This window comes from Vombatus ursinus, unplaced genomic scaffold (assembly GCF_900497805.2).
Source record: "Vombatus ursinus unplaced genomic scaffold, bare-nosed wombat genome assembly UNPS02000577.1, whole genome shotgun sequence".
NCBI lineage: Eukaryota > Metazoa > Chordata > Mammalia > Diprotodontia > Vombatidae > Vombatus > Vombatus ursinus.
This window is the reverse complement of record NW_020940355.1, coordinates 9,573,395-9,597,392: the sequence shown is the minus strand read 5'-3', so window position 1 is coordinate 9,597,392 and position 23,998 is coordinate 9,573,395.

The following is a 23,998-nucleotide window of genomic DNA, read 5'->3' as shown; positions in this document are numbered from 1 at the left end:
TTCCACATCCTCTCCAACATTCGTCTCTTTCCCTTTCAATTGTTTTAGCCAATCTGATAGGTGCAAAATGATACCTCAAGGTTGTTTTAATTTGCATTTCTCTAATCAATAATGATTTAGAGCATTTTTCCCCATGACTATAAATTATTTTGATTTCTTCATTGGAAAACTGTCTGTTCATATCCCTTGACCATTTATCAATTGGGCAATGACTCACATTCTTACAGATTTTACAAAATTCTTTATATATTTGAGATGAGACCTTTATCTGAAAAACTGTCTATAAAAATTTTTCCTCAATTTTCTGCTTTCTTTCTGACCTTGGCGACATTTGTTTCATTTGTATAAAACCTTTTTAATTTAATGTAATCAAAATTATCCATTTTACATCTGACTCTGCTCTCTATCTTTTGTTTATTTGTAAATTGTTTGCTTATCCATAAGTCCAATAAGTAATACATTCCATGTTCTTCCAATTTTTCTCATAATATCTCTCTTTATATCTAGATCATGTATCCATTTTGACCTTATCTTGATAAATGATGTAAGATACTGGTCTATGCCCAATTTCAGCCATACCGTTTTCCAGTTTTCCCAACAATTTTTACCAGATAATGAATTCTTATCCCCAAATCTTTTCTTTATACTCATCAAATACAAGGTTACTATATTTGCTGCTGTGAATTGTTTGTCTACTCTGTTTTATTGATCTTTCTATTTCATAGCCAATCCATATAGTTTTGGTAATTACTGCTTTATAATATAGTTTAAGATCTGGTACTGTTAAACCTCCTTCCTTCACATTTTTCCCCATTAGTTCTTTTGATATTCTGGACTTTCTGATCTTCCAAATGAATTTTGTTATTATTTTTTTCTAATTTAGCAAAATAATTTTTGGTAGATCAATTGGGATGGTATTGAATATATAAATTAGTTTAGGTAAAATTATCATTTTTGTTATATTGGCCCTGCCTGCCCATGAACAATTAATATTTCTCCAATTATTTAAATCTGATTCTATTTGTACAAAAAGTTTTTTAAACACTTTAAAAAATTTATTTCCTGGGTTTGTTTGGGCAGGTGTACTCACAGGTATTTTATACTGTCTAGAGTTATTTTAAATGGAGTATCTTTTACTACTTTTTCTTGCAGGATTTTGTTTGCGACATAAGAATGCCGATGATTTATGTGGATTTACTTTATATCCTGCTACTTTGCTAATATTATTAGTTGTTTCAACTAACTTTTGAATTGAGTCTTTGGGAATTTCCAAGTATGTTATTATATCATCTGCAAAAAGAGATAGTTTTATTGCCTCACTTCCTATTCTGACTCTTATTTTTCTTCTCTTATTACCATTGCCAGGATTTCCAATATAATTTTGAATAATATTTGTGACAGTGGGCGTTCTTGTTTGACACCTGATCATACTGGGAAAGTTTCTAGCTTATCCCCATTACAAATAATGTTTGCTGATGGTTTTAGGTAAATGTTTTTTATCAACTTAAGGAAAAATCCATTTATACCTATTTTTTAATACAAATGAGTGCTGTATTTTATCAAAAGTTTTTTGTGCATCTATTGATATAATCTTTTTTTTTACTTTTTACAATTTCTTTTTCTCTAGTACAATTTTTATAGAATTTCTTTTGCTCTATTTCCTCTTCTGTAATCTAGGCCATTTATATTTTTGTAAATATTCCTCCTTTTCACTTATATTGTCAGTTTACTGACATGTAATTGGGCAAACTAATTCCTGAAAATTGCTTTAATTTTATCTTCATTGGTGGTGCATTCATATTTTTTTAATTTTTGATACCGGTTTTCTTCTTTTGACCAATTCTGTTTTTTAAGGTGTTACTCCATGACATATCAAGTCATTAGCTCCTACTTGCCCAATTCTAATTTTTAAGGAATTATTTTCTTTAGTCAGTTTTTGTATATCTTTTTTTCCATTTGACCAATTCTGTTTTTAAGGTGTTATTTTCTTTAGCATTTTTTGTGCCTCTTTCCCCAAGTTGTTGAGTGTTTTTTCATAATTTTTTTGCATTGCTCTTTTTTTTAGCTCTTCCTGAAATTCCTGTTAAGTGTGTGTCTTATTCACAAAGTTTTTCTTTTAGTCTTTGCTTGTAGCTGTTTTGACATCATTGTTTTCTTCTGAGTTTGTGTCTTGATCTTTCCTGTCACCAGAGTAGCTTTTTTTTTTGTGAGGCAATTGGGATTAAGTGACTTGCAGAGAGTCACACAGCTACAAATTATTGTGTGTCTAAGGCCAGACTTGAACTCAGGTCCTCCTGACTCCAGGGCCAGTGCTCTATCCACTGTGCCACCTACCTGCCTCACACAGTAGCTCTTAATGGGCTTATTCTTTTTTGTTGTTGTTAGCTCATTTTTTTCCAACCTATTTCTTGACTTTGAACTTTACATTAAAGCTGGACTCTATTTTCTTTCTTTTTTTATATTTTTTAATAAATTATAAATAAATAATAAAGTGATTTATCAACAATCACTTCCATAAACTTTTGAGTTTTAAATTTTTCTCCTCCTCCCTCTCCACCTTCCTCCCCAAGATGGCATGCAATCTGATATAGGCTCTACATATACATTCCTACTAAATGTATTTTCACATTAGTGATGTTGTAAGGAAGAATTAGAACCAATAGGAAGAACCACCAGAAAGAGGAAACAAAACAAAACAGAAGAAAAAAATAGCAAATAGTATGCTTTGATCTGCATTCAAACTCCATAGTTCTTTCTTTGGATATAGATAGCATTTTCCATCATGAGGTCTTCAGAGATGTCTTAGATCCTTGTATTGCTGAGAAGGGTTAAGTCTATCAATATTAGTCATTGCACAACATGGCTGTTACTGTGTACAATGTTCTCCTCGTTCTGTTCACTTCACTCAGCATTAGACCTTACAAGTCTTTCCAGGTTTTTCTGAAGTCTGTGTGCTCATCATTTCTTATAGCACAATAGTATTCCATTACATTCATATATCACAACTTGTTTAGCTATTCCCCAATTGATAGGCATCCTCTCAATTTCCAGTTCTTTGCCACCACAAAAAGAGCTGCTATACATATTTTTGTACATATGGGTCCTTTTCCCATTTGTATGATCTCTTTGGTATACAGCCCTAGAAGTGCTATTGCTGGGGCAAAGGGTGTGCACATTTTTATAGCCCTTTGGCCATAGTTCCAAATTGCTCTCCAAAATGGTTGGATCATTTCACAACTCCACCAACAAGGCATTAGTGTTCCAGTTTTCCCACATCTCCAACATTTATCATTTTCTTGTTCTGTCATGATGGCCAATCTGATAGGTGTGATGTGGTACCTCAGAGTTGTTTTGATTTGCATTTTTTTAATCCATAGTGATTTAGAGCATTTTTTCATGTGACTATATATGGTTTTAATTTCTTCATCTGAGAACTGCCTGTTCATATCCTTTGACCATTTATCAATTGGGGGATGACTTGTATTCTTATAAATTTCACTTAATTCTCTATATATTTTAGAAATGAGGCCCTTATCAGAGACACTGTAAAAATTCTTTCCCAATTTTCTACTTTCCTTCTAATCTTGGTTGCATTGGCTTTGTTTGTGCAAAGCTTTTCAATTTAATGGAATCAAAGTTATCCATTTTGCATGGGCTTTGTTTTCTGATTTTGGGAGGAGTTTTAGGCTTTTTTTCACTGCTATTTTCAGAGTTAGTTCTGGGGATCTGGAAGGCTTTGGTGCTTCCAACATGGTGTGATCTGGGGAGAGGTGTAGTCACTGCTTTCCTGATCTGAGCTCTAGTTCTTACCCAGGAAGGGCCCCTGCTCCCTTGGAAAGCAATACTGCTCCTCAAGGCCCTCGATCTCTTGGGATTGCAAGCACTCCTTTCCATCCTGAAGTTGTGACTCTGAAGTGCGTATAGTTGCCAGATAGTACCCAGTCCTGTGCCCAGTGCTAGCAAAGGGTCCCCTGTAATCTCTTTCTGACCAGTTGCCAGATGGCTTTACTATCTCTGGCTTGAGAGCTCCTGAAGCCACTGCTACTATTGCCTCCTCCAAGCCCCACAGTCAGTGATGCCTCCATGTGTACTTTGGGTAGCCCCTACCTTGATGTCACAGACCTCTTCTACTGTTCTCCTAAATTGTCTTGTGGTGGGAAAATGCCTCACCCTGCCCTTTTGTTGGATCTGCAGCTCCAGATTCCTTTTGAGGTGTTATTTTAAAATTGTTTGAGGGCAATATTGGGAGGGCTCAGGTGTTTATTCTACTCAGTCCCTGGAAGTCAACTATTTTTCTTCCCATTGTTTCCCAAGGTTCAATTTGAAAGGAAAACTATTCCTTTAAAGGGAAAGAATGGAATGAATAGCTATAGAAAACATCCACAGTGGCTAGAAGCAATGTCCCAAACCACACAAGAGGCAAATAAGATTGATAGCCAGGACAACCCTGCCCACCAGCATAGCACCACACAACTGCTGAACAAGTCAAACTAAAAAAGGAGTGCTAAGACTTTTTACTACTTAGTTATATTAGCTATTATGTAAAACATGCAATATACCTGGACAATTTATAGAAGAAAAAGCTTTGCTTTTCCCCAAAATTTCTTGCTATTAATAATGAGGAAAATACAAAAATTGGAAGTGACGTATTCATTAGTCACAATCATGCCTAATGTGCAAATGTGCTTTGTGGAGGATTTCTCTGGATGTTTGTTTAGCAGTTCTTAGAGTATGGTCTGAGAACCCTTGTGGGTCCCTGAGGCCTTTTCAGGGGTTTTTTAATGACCAAAACTATTCTTCACAATAATACTAAAAATACCAAATAAAAATATAACAAGATACTAGTAACATAATAATACATAAAAATACTAAAAAATTCATAATAATACTTTAATTTCTAATATGGTAAATTTTGCATAGCTATAATCCACAAAAATAAAAGCTTTTAGGGTATGGGTTTTCAATCATTTTAAAGAGTATAAAGAGATACTGAGACCAAAAAGTTTGAGAACCACTTAAATAAAAGATAACAAATTAAATCATTTAACCCATTATCCACAGAGATTTAGTTTTAATCATGGAAGGTAATTTCAAATATAGTTTACCTTGTATTTTGTCTCATTATGTCCTCCTCCACTTCTCTGGCTGAACTGGGAACCTTTTTTTTTTAAACCAGATGTGATTTCATCAGTATAAGGAATTCCTGGTGAAGTAGTCCTTCTACTCATGCAGACTAGGAAATGCTCTGCAAATTAATGTCTTAGAGAATTACCTGGAAGCACTGAGAGGTTGTGTCTTTCCCAGGGTCACATAGCCAGTATGGGTCAGAAGCAGAACCTGAACCCAGGTCTTCTTGACTCTAACACTAGTTTTCTTTTTAAAAAAAAATTTATTTTATTCTGAATTTAAGAAATAAAACAAGCATTTCCATGACATAGTAGAAAAGAGAAAAATTCTTGTACATGAAAATGTAAATCTATTATGTACAACTTGCAATTCATTTTAGGTATATAATAAAGTTATCACCTAACTTTCTTCTCCCTCTTCCCAATAGTTTTCTATCCATTGCACCAGGAGCCTCTCTGCTCAAGTAAGAACTTAAAATATCAACTTTAATCTCTGTACACATTTCAGAGTGAGTATAACCTCGTTATTTTTCTTTCCCAGAATAACTTAGGAAAACAAGCCCCTCAAAAGTCATAAACTTCCGAAATGGGAAAAGAATGGCGAAGTCTCTAGGGTGTTGTAATAGTCTGGGCAGGCTGGTCCCTTGGCATTTTAAGTCTGAAATTGGAATGAAATAAGACTTTACGATCCATCTAGTTAATAAAGGGAGGTGTACTTAGACTTATCAGGGGAAGAACACTCAAAAGAAGGAAAGGGTGGTCATCCAGGAGAAAGGATTGATTTAGCTGAGCTCAGTTTCCTAGCACTGTCCATGCTTAAAGCAAGCAAAGGGCTACAGAGGGTCTGCTTTTGTCACTTCCCAAGTAGCTCATTTTGCTGGGATTGAGGTCTCTGCCCACTCTTCTGCCACCAGGGCCAGCTCTGCTCTCGGCTTCTGAGGACTGAGCTCTGTTGCCCTTTGCTGAGCCAATAATTTGCATACACACACACACACCTTTCCTTTTTTTGAGGCCTAAATCTGCCCCCCTAACAAGGTTTGATTGTCCTTATGCTGGGATATTGCTGCTGCCCCTTTGGCTTGGGCATTGTCACTGCTGGTGCCAGAGTTGTGCCCACCTATGTCTGGCCAGGTGCTACGGACCAGAGTGTCACTGCCCCCATGGTACACCATAGCTGTTGGAGACAGGAATTGCCAAATGAGAGGTTTCAGGCAACTTCAAGGTATTCTGGTTTATCATGCCAGGCCTTAGAGGACTCTTTCTTTTGGTGGACATCCTCTCCAATGAGGGAATTCTTCCCACTGCCAATCATTCCCACTGAGGGATCAAGAGGTTCCTGATATCCCAAAATCATAAGGTTGCCACCAAGGCTAAGTGGAATACCAGAAAGGCTAGGAATGTCCAGCTCAAGATTGAGCATTTATGCTCAGAGAAAGAGACATAAAACAAAAAGACAAAAATCCAAACTCTTCTAGGTTAGCACATGCCCTTTTTTTCTGCTAAGTGCAAGCAATACCTATTTCTGTGAGAGAGGTAGGGGTCCTAGGCCCTGAGCTCAGGGGAGGCACTTCACTGGAAATGAAGGTGGGGTTAAGAAGGAGGAGAAGAGAGGAGATGGAGAAGGAGATGGTGGGGAAGAAGGAGTAGAGAAGGGTAAAGGGGAAGAGAAGGGAGGAAAGAAGGAAAAATAGAAGGAGAGCGGTAGAGAGATGAAAGGAAGATAAGCAGATCAAAGAGGAAAGAGTGCAGAAAGAGGAGAGGGAGAGAAAAGGGGAGAGGGGGCAGAAAAAGCCAAGGGAGAGAGAGGAAGGGAGAGAGAACGATAATTCATAGTTCAGGAGTAAGAGTGGAACCAGTCTTTTTTAAACTCTTAAAACTGATTCAGCACCCTTGTCCTTAACAAATCAGTTGGAGTCAAATTCCGTATTTGTACATTTCCCAAGTTCCAGAGATGTCTTGGGAATCCTGGAAAAATCAAACATTATCCTTTCAAGTGCCTCCACAACCAAATTCATGTAGCACATTCCCAATCGCCTTTCAAATGCCACATTAAAAAAAAAAACCTAAAGTTTTCTTTCAGTATAACTCTAGGGTTGACTTTTATGCCAGGATTTTACCTATATGATGCCAAAACTCTAAAGGAGTGGCCTGTATTAATAGCTCTTTGCTTTACAATTAGACAAAGGCTCTAATTATTGGAGCACCAATAGAATATGAGTTCCCTGAGGTAAGGGACTAGGTTTGTTTTGTTTTTGTTTTTTTGTTTTTTGGTCTTTGTATCCATAGCACTTAGCACAATGCCTGATACATAATAGAAACTTAATAATTTTCTGTTGATTATGATGAGGAAGTAATTCCTGTATGTGATAGAGGAGATTTACCAATTGGGAATGGAGACTGGACTCTGTTTGTTGAGTCGTTTTTCAGTTGTGTCCAACTCTTCATGACCCCAATTGGGGTTTTCTTGGCAAAGATACTAGAGTAGTTTGCCATTTCCTTCTCCAGCTCATTTTACAGATGAGGAAGCTGAGGCAAACAATGTTAAGTGACTTGCTCAGGGTCACATAGCCAGTAAGCGTCTGAGGCCAGATTTGAACTCAGGAAGATGAATCTTCCTGACTCCAGGCCTGGCACTCTATCCCCTGTGCCACCTAGCCGCCCCAGGGACTGTACTAGTCCTGTACCCTTCCAATACTAAGATTCCTTGATTCTCTGAATTTTCACTTCATATTGAACTGTCTGTAAAGTCAAAGGACCTGAGTTCAAATTCCATTTCTGCCATTTACTACATGTATGAACTTACCTGCCTAGGCTTGTTTCTTCAACTGTAAGATGAGGGTGTTGAACTAGATGACCTCCCAGAGCCCTTCCAGTTCTAGGTTTATGATCCTATGACTTTGACTTCAAAGTGAATCAAAGCATCATTTCCTGAAATCTATGTGTTAAACAGAAGCATCAATAGTTTACCATTACAGGCACCCTCCTGCAGAACTGTGCTTCAAATTCTACTACAAAATATCCAGGTCTTATTACATTATAACCCAACCTCCCACCTTGAGCTTACAAACTCTCATTCATTGTAGCATTGGGTTTCTTCAGCTCCGGTAGACCAGCCCTGGCTGCTGTGGTTGTTTTCTTGATGATCACAGAGGGACCAAAACAACATCATTGTGTTGGGGTCAAGGTATAGTGTGTCCAACCATGGCTCATCAGAACAACACGAACTTGGAAGGCTCTACCACAGGTCAGGCACAAATAGTTTGTAGGAACATTTGGAGTGGAGATGGCTTTAAATCTGTGCATCTCACATTTCTTTTGAGCTACTGCAATTTTGCTTTGCTCATAAAGTGTATCGCCTTCTTTGATGCAGGCATACTATGTGGAGTGGTCCTGTGCCAGTGTCTCCCATGTCTCACAATCAATTCCAAAGTTCTTCAGAGAGACGAGACCAATCCTATAATCCCTATGGGGCAGCTAGGTGGGGCACAGTGGATAAAGCTCTAGGCCTGGAGTCAGGAAGACCTGAGTTCAAATCTGGCCTCAGACACTGGCTGTGTGAGCCTGGGCAAGTCACTTAACCCTGTTTGCCTCAGTTTCCTCATCTGTAAAATAAGTTGAAGAAGGAAATAGAAAGCCACTCTAGTATCTTTGCCAAGAAAACCCCAAATGGTGACCCTAAAGAGTCAGACGTGATTGAAACAACTGAATAAATACTCCTTGTCAAGTTCTTTGCCCTTCCTAGGCCTGTCTGTGCCTCTTTCCACTCATCTCTGTCCTTGGGCCATCTTCCTACTTTCCAAACCCACTCATTTAGCTGTTAGGGGGGCTGTCAGTATCCCTGTGTCTCTGGTTGACTAGCAGCCTTGGTCCATGTTAGTCTGGCTGTAGAGCTCTCTACTCTGGGTCTGCTGTGCTCAGATCTACATCTTCTACCAGGCCAATCCTCTCTGTTACTCCCCACCCCTGTTTCCTGTGTTTAAAGCTACCCCAAGTGCTCCGGTCACTTGTTCCCTTTTCAGGGAATGGATTTCCCTTTCGTGGGCTTGTTCTTCAAGCACTAACTGACCCCCTATAAGATTTTTGTTGTTGTTTTGCCTAGTCATGTTTTCATCATTACTCATGCTAGATAAAGCATAATTGTATTAATGTGTACTATTCCCAAGTATTAAACAATTGAAAAAATGAAATATATTTTGTTTTTAACAACAATAGAGTTTAAAGAAACCTTAGTGGTCAGGAAGTCTAACTCACACAATCTCCCTAACAAGTAGTCATTTAACCTTTTATTGAAGGCCCTTACTGAGGGGTGGCTCACTACCTCTGGAGGCAGCCCCTATGCACTACTGGATATTGTTACCTGCTAGGTGAGAGGCAGCCCTGACATAGTGGATAGAGAACTGGCTTTAGAGTCAAGAACACCTGGGTTTCAATCTTCCACATTTTGGCCATGTGATCCTTGCCAAGTGTCTTAACCTCTCAGTGCTCAGACAATTTTCTAAGATTATAAACTGCAAAGCAGATCATTGATGGGATTGAAACAAGTCCTACAAAAATGTTCCTTAGATCAAGCTGAAGGCTGTCTCTCTGAGACTTCTACCTGTGACTTCTACTGCTGATCTCTGGGGCCAAGTGGACAAGTTTAATCCCTCTTTAAAATGATGGTCCTTGAAGATGACTATCATATCCTTTCTCCTCACTCCCCAATCTGATTTCTCTAGGTTAAATATCCCTTATCCTTCTCCAAGTTCCTTACCATCCTGGCTGCTTTCCTTCCAGCTTGTCAACATACTTACTGAAGCGTCTCTCCAAAACTGATTACCCTACTGCTGACATGATTTAACCAGAGGCGAGTACAGCAGGACCATCATCTTCCTTGTTCTGGACCCCATGTCTCTCCTGATGCAGCTTAGAATCACGTTCCCTCCTTTGGCTTACAGGTCATACCATTGACTCATCTTGCTGAAAGCCAGTTGCAGATGCTGACAGCCTAACGTGAAGAAGCTTGTGAAAACGGCTCTGGATTCCCCAAGCCACTTGTTCCACCCTAAGAATTTCCCAGCAACGACAGCTGTACTCCTATGGAGTCTAGCCATCTTATCTTTGCTGAGCATTGACTAGCATGTGCTTGTATCAGCATTCACATGAGAAGAGACCTAGATCTTGAGCCCCTTTCTCAACAGTTCCTGGTAAAGCACAAAATCCAAAACACTTGCTGTTGCAAGTGCGTTCTATGATTGTTGTCTATGATGTATGCTTGATTTGGAAACATTACCCCAAAATTCAGTCTTATCAGGAAAATTTCCAGCTGTGACTGCCTTCAGTCTCTTAATCAGAACTTTTTTTTTTTTCATTTGTACTATCCTTGGAAGTGAGATTTAGACATGGAACTTCATTCATGCTTAAAAACAGAAACCAATGCCTCTCCCATTGTTAGGTTGTATTCGTTCATTAGATAGGTAGATAGGTTGTATTAGTTCAAGATTATAGTTTGTTTGGTTCACAACAATAACTCACTTATAGAGATTTTCTTACAATATCTTTGTGAACTAGGTAGCATAATACTGTTATCCCATTTTACAAATGAGGATCTGAAAGAATAAGTGATTTGCTTATGATCCAATAGCTAGTAAACCTAATTTCAGGCCTATTTACTCCTTATTCCAAGTTCAGCCCCCCCCTTTTTTCCATTACTCTATTCTGTCTTTCTATGGAAGATCACCAATATCATTCCACAACTGAGAAGACACATTTGGTACCAAACCTTGTACAAAACTTAATTCTGTTTCTTTCTGCTAACATGGCAAAGAAATAGTTTGGAAAATTGGGGGTGGGGAAGCTTATTTTGATTTCAGTATATAAAAAAAACATTGGATGAGTCTGTCTAGACCTACAATTTGCTCAGGATTGTACAGTGGTCATGAGAGAGACAAAAGTTCCTGGTTTTCCCAGGAGTCCTCATGAATACACCTCCATTGGGTCTCAGACTGTCCCTCATTTTTCTGCCCTATACTTGGGCCTTTGGAGTTTTCCCCAAACTAATCAGATAGCAGTTGATGGTCATGGGTCAGCCTGATTAATTTTTTTTTCTCCTGGAATATTGCCACATAGCTAGGGTAATAGTCATGGTGAAATTGAGGCAAACTTTAGCCCCACAGCTACCAAACCACTGATAAGTGCATGGAATAAATTGTTCCCATCCCTTTCTGCAAGATTTAGTAATATTATTTCAACATTAATCATCATCATTTCATCATTTCTATTGCTGATTTTAATTTCATCATTCTCAATAGTAGTATGTTAATATAGCTTTTCACCTTTCTTGGATGAGACCAATCACTTGCAGCGAATTTGCCTGTGTCTGTGGCCTCAGGAGACTTTTAGCTATATCAGAAATACTTATTTTGATCTGCTAGACCTGGAGATCTTGCTGAAAGTCTCTTGTAGGAATGGAAAATGTGGCAAAGTTGATCTCCTGGGAAGTGTGGCCCTAGGCAAAACTGTAAGGTAGAGGGTTAAGCCTTGCTAGCTCTCTGTCTCCTTTTCATGCACTCACATTTTTTTTCTTTTTTTTTTAAGACCTCCTTGCTCTTATCCTGGAGCCCAGTGGCCTTATGCTTCTCCTTAGCTACCTGAGCCCTCCCCAACCTTTACTGACTGTAGCATCCCAACTAGATTTACTCTCAAACCAGACACTGGGGATGTTTCATCACTGATGTGTGTTTGTTTTTCACCTTTCTTTTACATCAAAAATTACCCTTTGTATTTTCTCAATATTCTGTGGCCTCCAAACTTTTTTGATCATGCACTCCTATCAATTAAAACAAATTAAACATGCACTTCATGTATATTATATTATATTTAACAATACAATATATAATATTATACATAAATATATTTATAAATTATCTGCATGTACTATGGCACTGATATAATTTGTACATTATAAATACACTCAAATGGATCTGAGATCTTATTGATTCTTGAGTTCCTGCCAGTGATGCAAATGTCAATCTACCCATTATAAAAAAATACATAAAAATAAAAGAGAAAAAGAATAAATTAGAAAAAATACTAACTTATTTCATCTGTTAATGGCAGCATGGCATAATGGATAGAGAGCCTAAGAGCCAGAAAGCCCTGGGTTTAAGTTCTACCTATGACCTATACTGGCTATGTTACCCTGGTCAAGTCACTTAACACTTCTCAGTGTACTAGGCCACCGTCCATGGCTACAAGTTTTAGAGAAGGTAGAAATCTTCATTGGTAGTGGGAGTTTACTAATCTCAGAGTTCCCTACATCAATAAAATCACAGGTCCACTTCCTATTCCTATCCTATTAACTATATAAACAAACCTATATATTATTATTAATATATAGATACCAATAGGTCCCTGAAGGACCATCAGGAGAAGGCCTTGATAGCCTTTCCTTTTCTCTGCCCCATGCTGCACAGACTAGTTCCTCTCATTGCTCCCTTCTCTCTACCATTGTTCCCCACTGTCCAATGGGCCTTATCATCTACTCCACCATCTTTGCCCTCCAGACTCCTAAGTTGGGCCATCTGTCCTACCATTGTAACTAAAGGACTTGTAGACTTCATCATACACTGTCCCACTGAACCCTAAAGACCACCAGGTCTTCTCATCTGCTCTGAAACGGATCCCTCCTACATCTTTTCCATTCCTATTTAGAATATGAGCTCCTAGAGACTGGGGGCCATTTTACTTTTCTATCAATTTATTTAATCCCCAGTACATATCACAGGGCTTGGCACATAGTAAGTGCTTAAGGAATACTTTCCCATTCCATTCCATCACTAGTAATATTTTTAGTGAGAGCAATGTGATTACTTAGTTACTTTTGAAAATCTTGGTCTGAAGCCAGACTTGAACTCAGGTCCTCCTGACTCCAGGGCTGGTGCTCTATCCACTGCACCACCTAGCTGCCCCCTGAAAGAAAAAAGCTACCTTACAAGGATTCATAGATCCAAATGGAAGAAGTGAACTATTGATTGTATTTAATAAACCATACTATTCATTGTATAGTCCCATTGACTAGTTATAGAAAGATTTTTTTGTTGAAATTCAGCTAGTAAATTTCCACCATCCCTTATATCAATTAGTTGTTCTTACAAACTAATAGGAAAATGTTGTATCTTTATATTTTTGACAAATGGGTTCCAAACCTACTGAAACTCTTCACATAAGAGCTTTAAAAACAGGGTAGAAAACTCTGTTTCTGAGTTTTTTAAGTGTGCATACTTTAAAAACATTTAAAAATGAACTTCTTACAGGTGATACATGGTTTTGGGCAATAAAAGCTTAGTTTTTAAGCATCTTTCTTATCATGATGGTTTCATGTAATCATTAGCTAATATCTCAAGACACAAGAATTATTTAGGAAGAAATTCAGTGTTAATGATAGTATATATAAACCTGTATTCCAATAAGTCTTTTTGATAACTTTGAATTTTTTGACTGATTTTTCATAATTTCTGATCAGATTTTCATTGATGTTGATTTTATAATGTGGCTGACAGCTTGGACTAGGAGGAGGAAAAGTATAAGTTTTGTCACTTTCTCATTATTCACTTGTGTTCACATTATTAGTTTTATCTTCAGTCCATGATTTCCTTGCAGGAATTTTTTTTTTAAGCCAGTTGTCCATTTTCTAAAAGTTAGCTTTCGTTAAAACTAGATAACATATTCTGTGAATCCACTTGACATGTAAATTACAATGTACCACAATATGCTGAAATTGAACAAATGAGTGAGAGTGTCACTGCCAGCCCTTCTCGGCTGTGGAATTCTCACTCTTCCCTCAGGACACTTCATATACTATTTGTAACACGTGATTTTCTGATATAAGGACCAAATGAAAGCACCAGTGTCAATCTATGTATTAAACACTAGTGTAGTTTAACATTTTTCCTTCCTTCCTTCCTACCTTCATTCTTTCCCTTCCTTCCTCCTTTCCTTCCTCCTTCCTTCCCTCCTTTCCTCCCCCGCTTTGTCCCCATTAAAAAAATGCTACGATGATTACAGCTTTATTTAGGAGCCCTTACCATTTGTCTTGAAAACAACTGCTACCTCCCTTCCATTTTTCCCCCTTAGAAACATTATGTCTTCCTCCTTCTTTGTATTTTCTTCTCCTGGTCATCCTTGTTTGATGCTTCTACATGACGCTTTTGGCTCACAGCATTCTGGGAAATGTCTTTTCTTACTGTTACTATGATAATTACTTTACTATATTTCCTACAGGTAGTGTTTGCCCTGTCTTCAGGAAGCATCCACCATATTGTTTCAACCATATTGTTAGTAGTTCTTTCCTTTCCAAAGGAAAGCCCCTTTGGGGCTCAGTTTGTATGAAGAGCATCAAATTGATTTCAATCTTTTCCATTAACTTTAGCTCACATTTATTAAGCAAATACTTCAGAGCAACGCTGTGAAGTAGGTAGCTTAAGTATTAATTATCCCCATATTAGAGATGAAAAAACTGAGGTTTAGAGAGATAGTGACTTGCTTAGGGTCACATAGCGAGTTAAGTCCCAGATTATGAACTTGAATCCTAATCTTCTGACTCCAGGTCCAGTCCTCTTTCCCCTAGCGTCCACGGTTGTCTGCCATCACCATTAATCAGCGCAGGAGGAATTTCACTCAGGGAACTTCTTTTATCATTTTCTCTAGTGGTGGAAGGCAGATGTGAGGATTAAGTGTCCTGTCATTGTTTACTTGCCTCCAAGACAAAAAATTGAGCAATGATTTGTTAGGCAGGCACTACAAAAACTTTATGAGGAAAAAAAAACCTGTCAAGCAGAAATAGTCTAATATTAAAGCTATCCTTTCACCTTTGGGGCTTTAGAACAACACCTCAATACCAAACACCCCAAAATGTCCTTCCCCTTCCCCCACACCCCCAGCTCTGCTTTTTATTGCTTCCCATAGGACCCATTTACAAATCATTTGTTTATTTCTCCCCTGCCCGAAATAAACATTAAACATGGAAAAGTTATAGGTTATAATAATAAGTCAGGGGTTTAAATGAGCAGAGAAATCTTGCTGAAGCAAAGCTTTTAAATGGCTTTTGGAGCCCTAATAAGGTCCCTAGGTAAGCATTGAAAATGAACTGGCTCACCAAAGCACTGACCTGGGAGTGTGTCTCCGTTGCTTAAATTATTATTATGACTTTGCGAGCTGCATTTTATTAATGAGCACTAAATGGAAGTGTTTATCTCAGGTAGGGAAGGCTGCTGCTTCTGCTGTCCCCAGCCCCACACTAAGCATCCTAATTGATATGAAGCTTCTTTGCAAGTGACTGGAAAGCCCTGAAGCCTTTGTCACATTGACAGGAGCTGCTTAGAGCTGTTATGGACCCTGTCAAAACAAGCTCCTTCCCTGATAAGCCTGTCCCAGCTGTTTGCATTCTCTGTCTGCCTTTGGTAGCCAGAGGAGCTCTGGGGAAGGAAACCGCTTTCACAGAGGCAGCCTGACTCACTTACAATGTGGTATGATTTAGGAGGCTCTGGGAGTCTCCTCCATCCCTAAATCTCTTCCCAGGGTGTGAAATTCTCTCTTTCCATTTTTCATACTTCCAGAAAGTCTCCTACTTAAGGATTTATTTGTTCTGATCCTCCTGATCTTTTATTCAATCAATTAGTTGATAAGCATTTATTAATGCTTATTAAACACACCTACCCCTGTTCCAGGCACTGTGCTAAGTATAGAGGGTACAAAGAAAGGCAAAAATAGAACTGGTTCTCAAGAAGCTCACATCCAAATGGAAAAGGAAACATGCAAAGAACTATGTACCTACAAGATATATATGTATGTATATGTGTGTATATGTATTAGTATAAGTGTGTGTATGTAATTTCCAGAAAGACTTCTTGAAGAAGGTGAAATTTGAACTCATTCTTGAAGGAAGCCAAGAGGCAGGGGTGAAGAGAGAGAGAGAGAGAGAGAGAGAGAGAGAGAATTCTAGGTATGCTGGACAGTCTATGTAAAGGTATGGAGTTGAAAAGTAGAGTGTCCCTGTGCAAGAATAGCAGGTAGGCCAGTGATGTTGATCACTGAGTACATGGAGGAGAGTAAGGTATTAGACTTAGGAAAATAGGGACGGGTCAGATTATAAAGGGTTTTAAATACAAAGCAAATAATTTTATATTTGGTTCCTGGAGGTAATAGGAAGTTATTAATTTTTTGAGTAGAGGGGTGGTATGGTCAGAGCTGCTTTATGGAGATCATTGTTTCTTCTGAGTTACGAATTTTAAAATATAAATGCTTTTGGAAGGGTGAAACTAGGCTATTAGGTTTTTTTCCCTCCACATTCACAGTTACTGTCTCCCAATCTGGTCTAGCTTGAAGAACTCCCCATTTAGAAATTCTCTCCACCAGAGCAGTTCAGCAACTCTTCTGTAACTTCTAGCCTCAGATGCTTGCCTGGAGTCCTAAGTGGTTGACGTTGCCACTATGGTCAGAGGCAGGACTTGACCCTAGATATTTCTTTTCTTTTTTTTCTTGAAGACTAATGGAGAATTTTTTTCCTTCCATATATTTTTTAAAACAATTAATTTATTTTTAGTTTTCAACATTCACTTCCATAAGATTTTGAGTTTTAAATTTTCTCTCCCTCCCTCTCCTTTCCCCCCCCCGAAGATGGCGTACAATTTGATAGAGGCTATACTTATACATTCATATTAAGTATATTTTCCCATTAGTCATGATGTAAAGAACAATTAAACTAATGTCTTTCCTTATACTTTTCACTCCCTTTGTTTCTAATACTAGCACTACTTTTACTTAGAATTTCCCATTCTGGTAATCCTAGGGGCAGCTCCAGCTAGGTTTGTATCCCGTTGATTTGATCCTCCTATACTCTATAAATGATTCCATTGTGTATATAGAAGAGTCTAACACCCATGATATGTTTTCTTTTTTTAAATAACATTTTATTTTTTCCCTAATTACATGTAAAAACTATTTTTAACATTTAACATTTTTTCAAAGTTTTGAGTTCCGAGTTATATCCCTTCCTCCATCCTCACTCCCCTTCCTGAGATGGTAAGCAATCTGATATAGGTTGTACATGTGAAATCATATAAAACATTTCCCTATTAGTCATTTTGTGGAAGAAAACTCAAATAAGAAGAAAGAAAGAAGGAAGGAAGGAAAGAAAGAAAGAGGAAGAAGGAAGGAAGAAAGAAAGTGAAAATAGTATGCTTCAATTTGCATTCAAATATCATCAATTTTTCCCTGGGTGTGGATAGCACTTTTCATCAGGGGTCCTTTGGGATTGTCTTGGATCATTGTATGGCTGAAAATAGCCAAGTACTGTTGACGATCATACAATATTGCTGTTATTGTGTACGATGTTCCCATGGTTCTGTTCACTTCACTTTGTACCAGTTCATGTAAGTTTTTCCAAGTTTTTCTGAAATCATCCTGCTCATCATTTCTCATAGCACAATAATATTCTATTACAATCATATACCACAGCTTGTTTAGTCATACCCCAATTGGTGAGTATCCCCTCAATTTCCAATTATCAGCTACCACAAAAAAAACTGCTATAAATATTTTTGTACAAATAGATCCCCCCTCCCTTTTTAAATCTCTTTGGGATACAGATCTAGTAATGGTATTGCTGAATCAAAGAGTATGCAAAGTTTTATAGTCCTTTGAGCATTGTTCCAAATTGTTCTCCTAGGTATTTCTAACATTGTAGTTAGCCCTCCCTGAGATTAGTTGGCAGTGGAAGAATAGACATTTTGATTCATAGTGGGAGAGGGGCTGGTTACCCTAGAGGTTATTTTGGGATAGTTGGGGGGCAGTTACTGGGTGGTTTGGAGCAATATTAGTACACTGAATGCCCAGGGAGTCATAAATAGTTTTTTCTCCTTTCTCAGACAAATCATGTCATATGTAGAATCTATGAATGTTACAGATTAAAGTGACCTTAAAGAATGTCTTGCCCATTCCCCTCACTTTACAAATGAAGAAAATGAGACCCAAAGAAAAGGTGATTTTCCCACAGTTGCAGAGCTGGGACAAAGGCTTTGGTCTATTGACACATACATACACAAGATAAAAGTAATTTGAAAAAAGAAGGCATTATCGGGTAGGGAAAGCAAGAAAGATCTCCTGTAGAAGGCAGGATATGAGCTGAGTCTTTAAAGAAGCCAGGGAATCTAAGAGGCAGAGTTGAAGGAGCAGAGTATTTAAGGTATGTGGACAGACTGTTCAAAGGCCTGGAGGTGGGAGATGTTTTGTCATACGTGAGGAATTGCAAGAAGGTCAGTGTAATTGGATTGTGTAATGTGTGGAGAGAAGAAAGGTTTAAAGAGCCTAGAAAGGTAGGAATGGGGGAGATTTGGGGTGGGGAAAAGATAATGAGTTATGTTTTTTCCCATACAAAGAAATATGGGAAAAATATCCATTTTAAGATGTCCAAGAGGCAGTTTGAAGTGCATACTGTCAGGACTGGATAAGTCAATCTGGAAATTATCTACCTTGAGACTATACTTGGACCAATAAAAACCAATGAGATCACATGTGAAACAATATAAAATATACTATATGATGATATTGTTGCTGTTTGTTTGTCTTATGTTTTCTAAGAGGATCAATGACATCACAGCGTGATGACTTGTGGGTGAGTTGGATTTAAATGAGGTAGAGTTGAACAAAATCATCAGCCTCACTGTCTTTTCCAGAATCAGTGAAGTCCAGTAGCAGGACAAAACTCAAGACAACTGGCAATGACCCAAGATGCAATGAATGACTTTGGCATTTTCCATGTCTGACCAAGCTCTCAGCACTCCACAGCACCTGCTTCAGCTGCCTTCATGGCCTTTGGAACAAATTGTTCTCATCCACCCATTCCACTTAGGGAAGTCTTCACATGCTTGGGGTAGACATCCCCTTAACTCAGCAATGGGTTTGAGACCCATCAGTTACCCTCACCCTAGTTTAGCCCATCTGTTGAGTGGTTTACTGGGGTGTGGCCACTGAGCATGCTATAGCTTCTTGGAACCACGGGTAAGAGTTGGGTGGCAGGTGGACACCAAAGGGTGGATGAGCAGCCCTGAAAAGGGCTTGGCAAGCCCTCACACCAGAATACCTTATACACCCACCAAGCCCATGACAGAGCCTTGGAGGACACCCACAGTTAAAAGATGTGACATGGATGAAGAAATAAAGGCGACTGAGAAATGGTAGGAAAGATTTGAAGAGGAAAAAGAAACCAAGAGTGTCAGAAAAACTTATAGTGCAAAGAATATTTAGAAAAGTGGTCAACAGTATCAGATATTACAGAGAAGTAAAAAGAGAATGAAGATTGAAAAAGAATATTCTGTAGTTATTTTGAATGGAATTTCTTTTTCTGTCTCTTGTAAAAAGACTGATGATTTGTATGGGTTTATCGTATGTCATCATACTTTGATAAAGTTAATTAGTTGATTCTATGTAGTCTACTACATAGCATTCTCTATGCAGACCATAATGGTACCTTCACAAAACAATAATTTTGTTTCCTCTTTGACTGTGCTCATTCCCTCAATTTCTTCTCCTCTTCTTCCTTCTCTTCCTTCTTCAACTCTTTGGGCTTCTATTGATATAATCATGTGACGTTGATTGTTTTTGTTATTAATATAGTCTATTATGTCTTATAGCCAGAACATTTGAAACAAGAACATGAAGCTATTTTGGAAAGGAATCTGCCAAAATCATTAATATAATAGCTCTGTAAAAATCACAATGATGTCAACTAAGGCTGCTCAGTTCCTTCACACAGAAAAATAGATACCTTTGGTGGGTTATGCTGCCTTTTCCATATATGAATCAGTTCTAGGTCCTAGCAAGTGTTCCTCCCAGAACTTCCATTTTAAGGAAAATACCTAACCCAGCCATGTCTTTTTTCTCCTCCTGACTCTTCTCCTCTGTGAGTTTTTTCTATCATGTCCTTGAGTTCTACCTGTTCTGTTCTACCCTACTCCCTTTTCAACTTCCTTTTACGTGTTGTATTTACCCATTAGAATGTAAGCTCCTTAAAGGCAAGGATTGTCCAGCTTTCTAATTTTATTTGTATCTCTAGCACCTAGCATGGTGTCTTGTAGCTAGGAAGTATTTAACAAAAGCTTATTGACTTGACTGACTTGAATGTTTTCATACAAATAGTTGCCAGGCGTCTTGCACGGCCAAAGGAATGGAATAGCCATTTTTTGAAATAACAATACAATTTATTCATAAAAACATTTAAGGACATATAACTCATACTGACAACTTCTAAGTAATTGGAATTCCTTTGGCAGTTTCTCAGTTGGTCACTCTTCCGATACTCTGTCCAAAGCATAAATCAATTTGAGATCCCATGCAGTTAACTGCAGGATTTAAGTAACCAAATAACTTAAGGTTCAAAACATACTGGAAGTTCCAACTGTTGTAATTAAGTAAAGCATTAGAGTTGGAGTCGAGAAAACAGTTTCAAATCCATACTTATTAGTATATGACCCTGGGAAAGTCATGTATTAGCTGTGATCCACAGTTTCTTCAACTGAAAAATGGGAAAAATAAAACACCTACCTCACAAGGCTGCTATGATCCACCATCCCTTCGATCCCTCAGTCTCACAGTCTAGGTGTCATCTTCAACTCCTCACTCTCTCTCATCTCCCACATCCAGTCTGTTGCCAAGACCTGTTCATTTAGCCTTTACAACATCTCTTGAATATTCACCCCCACCCCTCCTCTGATTCTGTCCTAGTACAGGTCATCATCTCAGAGCTGGACCCTGTCATTTTGTCTGCCACAAATCTCTTTCTATTCCTGTCTACCCGCATTAAGCCACCAAAGTGATTTTCCTAAAGCACAGATCCAACTATGTCACCTCTCTACTCAATAAACTCCAATGACCCCCTATTACTTCCAGGATCAAATACAAAATGTTCTGTTTGGCATTCAAAGCCCTTCATAACCTGCCTTACCCCTGGAACCCTAAAAATCAGAATCTCCATGAAAAATCAGAAAATTCCAAAGGGAACAGAAATTCTGATCTGAAATCACTTAAACTAAAGTGTCCCTCAATGGGTAATGTTAGTTTAGGTGTCTACAATAGTTATCTTTTATGATTAGCTTTTGATGAAATAAGGCAAAGTCATATTTCATAAGATATTTGCCACATCTGCCTTTCCTTCTTCCTCCCATTATCCATCCTGCTTGCATATCCCACTGACTTCATAGAGTAAGACCACTAAGAAGCAGGTGCTATCCTCCTTCTCCCTCCCAACCTTCTTGGCAATTCAAGGATTCTGCAAATGCAGGGACTCTGGCTCCCTTCTCCAAGGGAAGGTGACGGGAGAAGTGGTGGATAGCATCCAGCCAGGAGGACAGAAAGGCTGTACTGTATGCCCTGCCATTACATCCTTCAGGAACTGCCTGACACTACCTACTATTGGACTTGTCATTGTGCCTTAAGTACTCCTGGGTCTTTCCTTCCACACTGTGGCTGTACTCCTAGGATAACTGGGTCTTTCCATCAATTTTATAGCTGAACCTTCTAATATTTGTTTATTTAATGGGAGCTCATTCAAATGCTAAAACTATCTTGCATTTCTAATTGTATCCCTGGTTTTTAGCATAGTGCTTAGCACATAGTGAGTGCTTGATAAATATTTTTCCTCAGTTCTATCATTTATACATTTATTTACAGCATGAACAATGAGCTGAATGATTGAGACATTTGATATGGATACTACTCAGGGCTTTCATGTAAGAATTTTGTATTAAATAGGTCCCAGAAATAATTTAGGATGCATGGCTACGAATATAATGATTTTAATGTCTTATAAATCACTTGGGGGGGCGGAGTCAAGATGGCGGAGGGAAAGCAGTGACTTGCTTGAGCTGTCCCTCAAACCCCTCCAAATACCTATAAAAATGGCTCTAAACAAACTCTAAAGCAGCAGAACCCACAAAAAAACAGAGTAAAACATTTCCAACCCAAGACAACCTGGAGGGCTGATCAGAAAGGTATATCGCACCGGGCAAGGAGAGGAGCACAGATCGACATGGGCGCACAGGCCACAGCGACCCTGGAGCAGGCCTCAGAGGACTGAATCGTGGGAAGCTATGGTGATTTACAGACTTCTCAACCCACGAATGCCAAAGACAACTTAGAAGGTCAGTGGGAAAAGTCTGTGACTTCTGTGAGAGAAGAAGCTAGCTGTACCCTGCCCCAGGGCAGCCTCCTGAGCTTCCAGCTCACCGACTGAGGGAGAATCAAGTGGCTGATCAGAGGGGGATTGCAGGGATCTCTTTGCCAGTGCTGAGGCAGGAAGCTCTTGCTTTGCCTGTGCTTGGATCTGGGTCACAGTTCTGAGGGGTGGTCCTAGGGCGAGGAGGAGTGCTGGCATGGTGGAGCTTGTTGTGGCGGTGGAGAGGAAACACCTCGTCCCTTATCATAGCACCTTGGAAGAACTGAAAATTTTCAGGTCCCTAGGAGTATCTCTGAAAATAGCTGTACAAACCCCTGAAGCTTGGGACAGTACATTCTCAACATTGGAAACAGACTTTTACCTTAATAAAGAGTTTAAAACTCAAGTAATTGGCTGGGATCATGAGTAAGCAGCTCGAAAAGAGTCAGACTATATTATCTTACTTTGGTGACAAAGAAGATCAAAACATACAACCAGAAGAAGACAACAAAGTCAAAGCTTCTACATCCAAAACTTCCAAGAAAAATATGAATCAGTCCCAGGCCTTGGAAGAGCTCAAAAGGGATTTTGAGAAGCAAGTAAGAGAAGTGGAGAAAACACTGGGAAGAGAAATGAGAGTGATGCAAGAAAATCATGAAAAGCAAGTTAACAGCTTGCTAAAGGAGACCCAAAAAAATACTGAACAAAATAACACCTTAAAAAATAGCCTAACCCAAATGGCAAAAGAGGTCCAAAAAGCCAATGAGGAGAAGAATGCCCTAAAGAGCAAAATTGGCCAAATGGAAAAGGAAGTCCAAAAGTTTACTGAAGAAAATACTTCCTTAAAAATTAGAATAGAGCAATTGGAAGCTAGTGACTTTATGAGAAATCAAGACACTGTAAAACAAATCCAAAAGAATGAAAAATTAGAAAACAATGTGAAATATCTCACTGGAAAAACAACTGACCTGGAAAATAGAGAGAGAATTTAAAAATTATTGGACTATCTGAAAGCCATGATCAAAAAAAGAGCCTAGACATCATCTTTCAAGAAATTATCAAGGAAAACTGCCCTGACATTTTAGAACCAGAGGGCAAAATAGAAATTGAAAGAATCCACCAATCTACTCCTGAAAGAGATCCCCAAAGGAAAACTCCTAGGAATATTGTAGCCAAATTCCAGAGTTCCCAGGTCAAGGAGAAAATATTACAAGCAGCCAGAAAGAAACAATTCAAGTATTATGGAAACACAATCAGGATAACACAAGATTTAGCAGCTTCTACATTAAGGGACTGCAGGGCATGGAATATAATATTCCGGAGGGCAAAGGAGATAGGATTACAACCAAGAATCCCCTACCCAGCAAAACTGAGTATAATTCTTCAGGGGGAAAAATGGTTATTCAGTGAAATAGAGGACTTTCAGGCATTCTTGATGAAAAGACCAGAGCTGAATAGAAAATTTGACTTTCCAATACAAGACTCAAGTGGAACATGAAGAGATAAACAGGAAAGAGAAATCATAAGAGACTTATTAAGGTTGAATCATTTATATTCCTGCATGGAAAGATGATATTTGTAACTCATGAGACCTTTGTCAGTATTAGGGTAGTTGGAGGGAAAAATTATATGTATGTATAGATAGATAGATAGATAGATAGATAGATAGATAGATAGATAGATA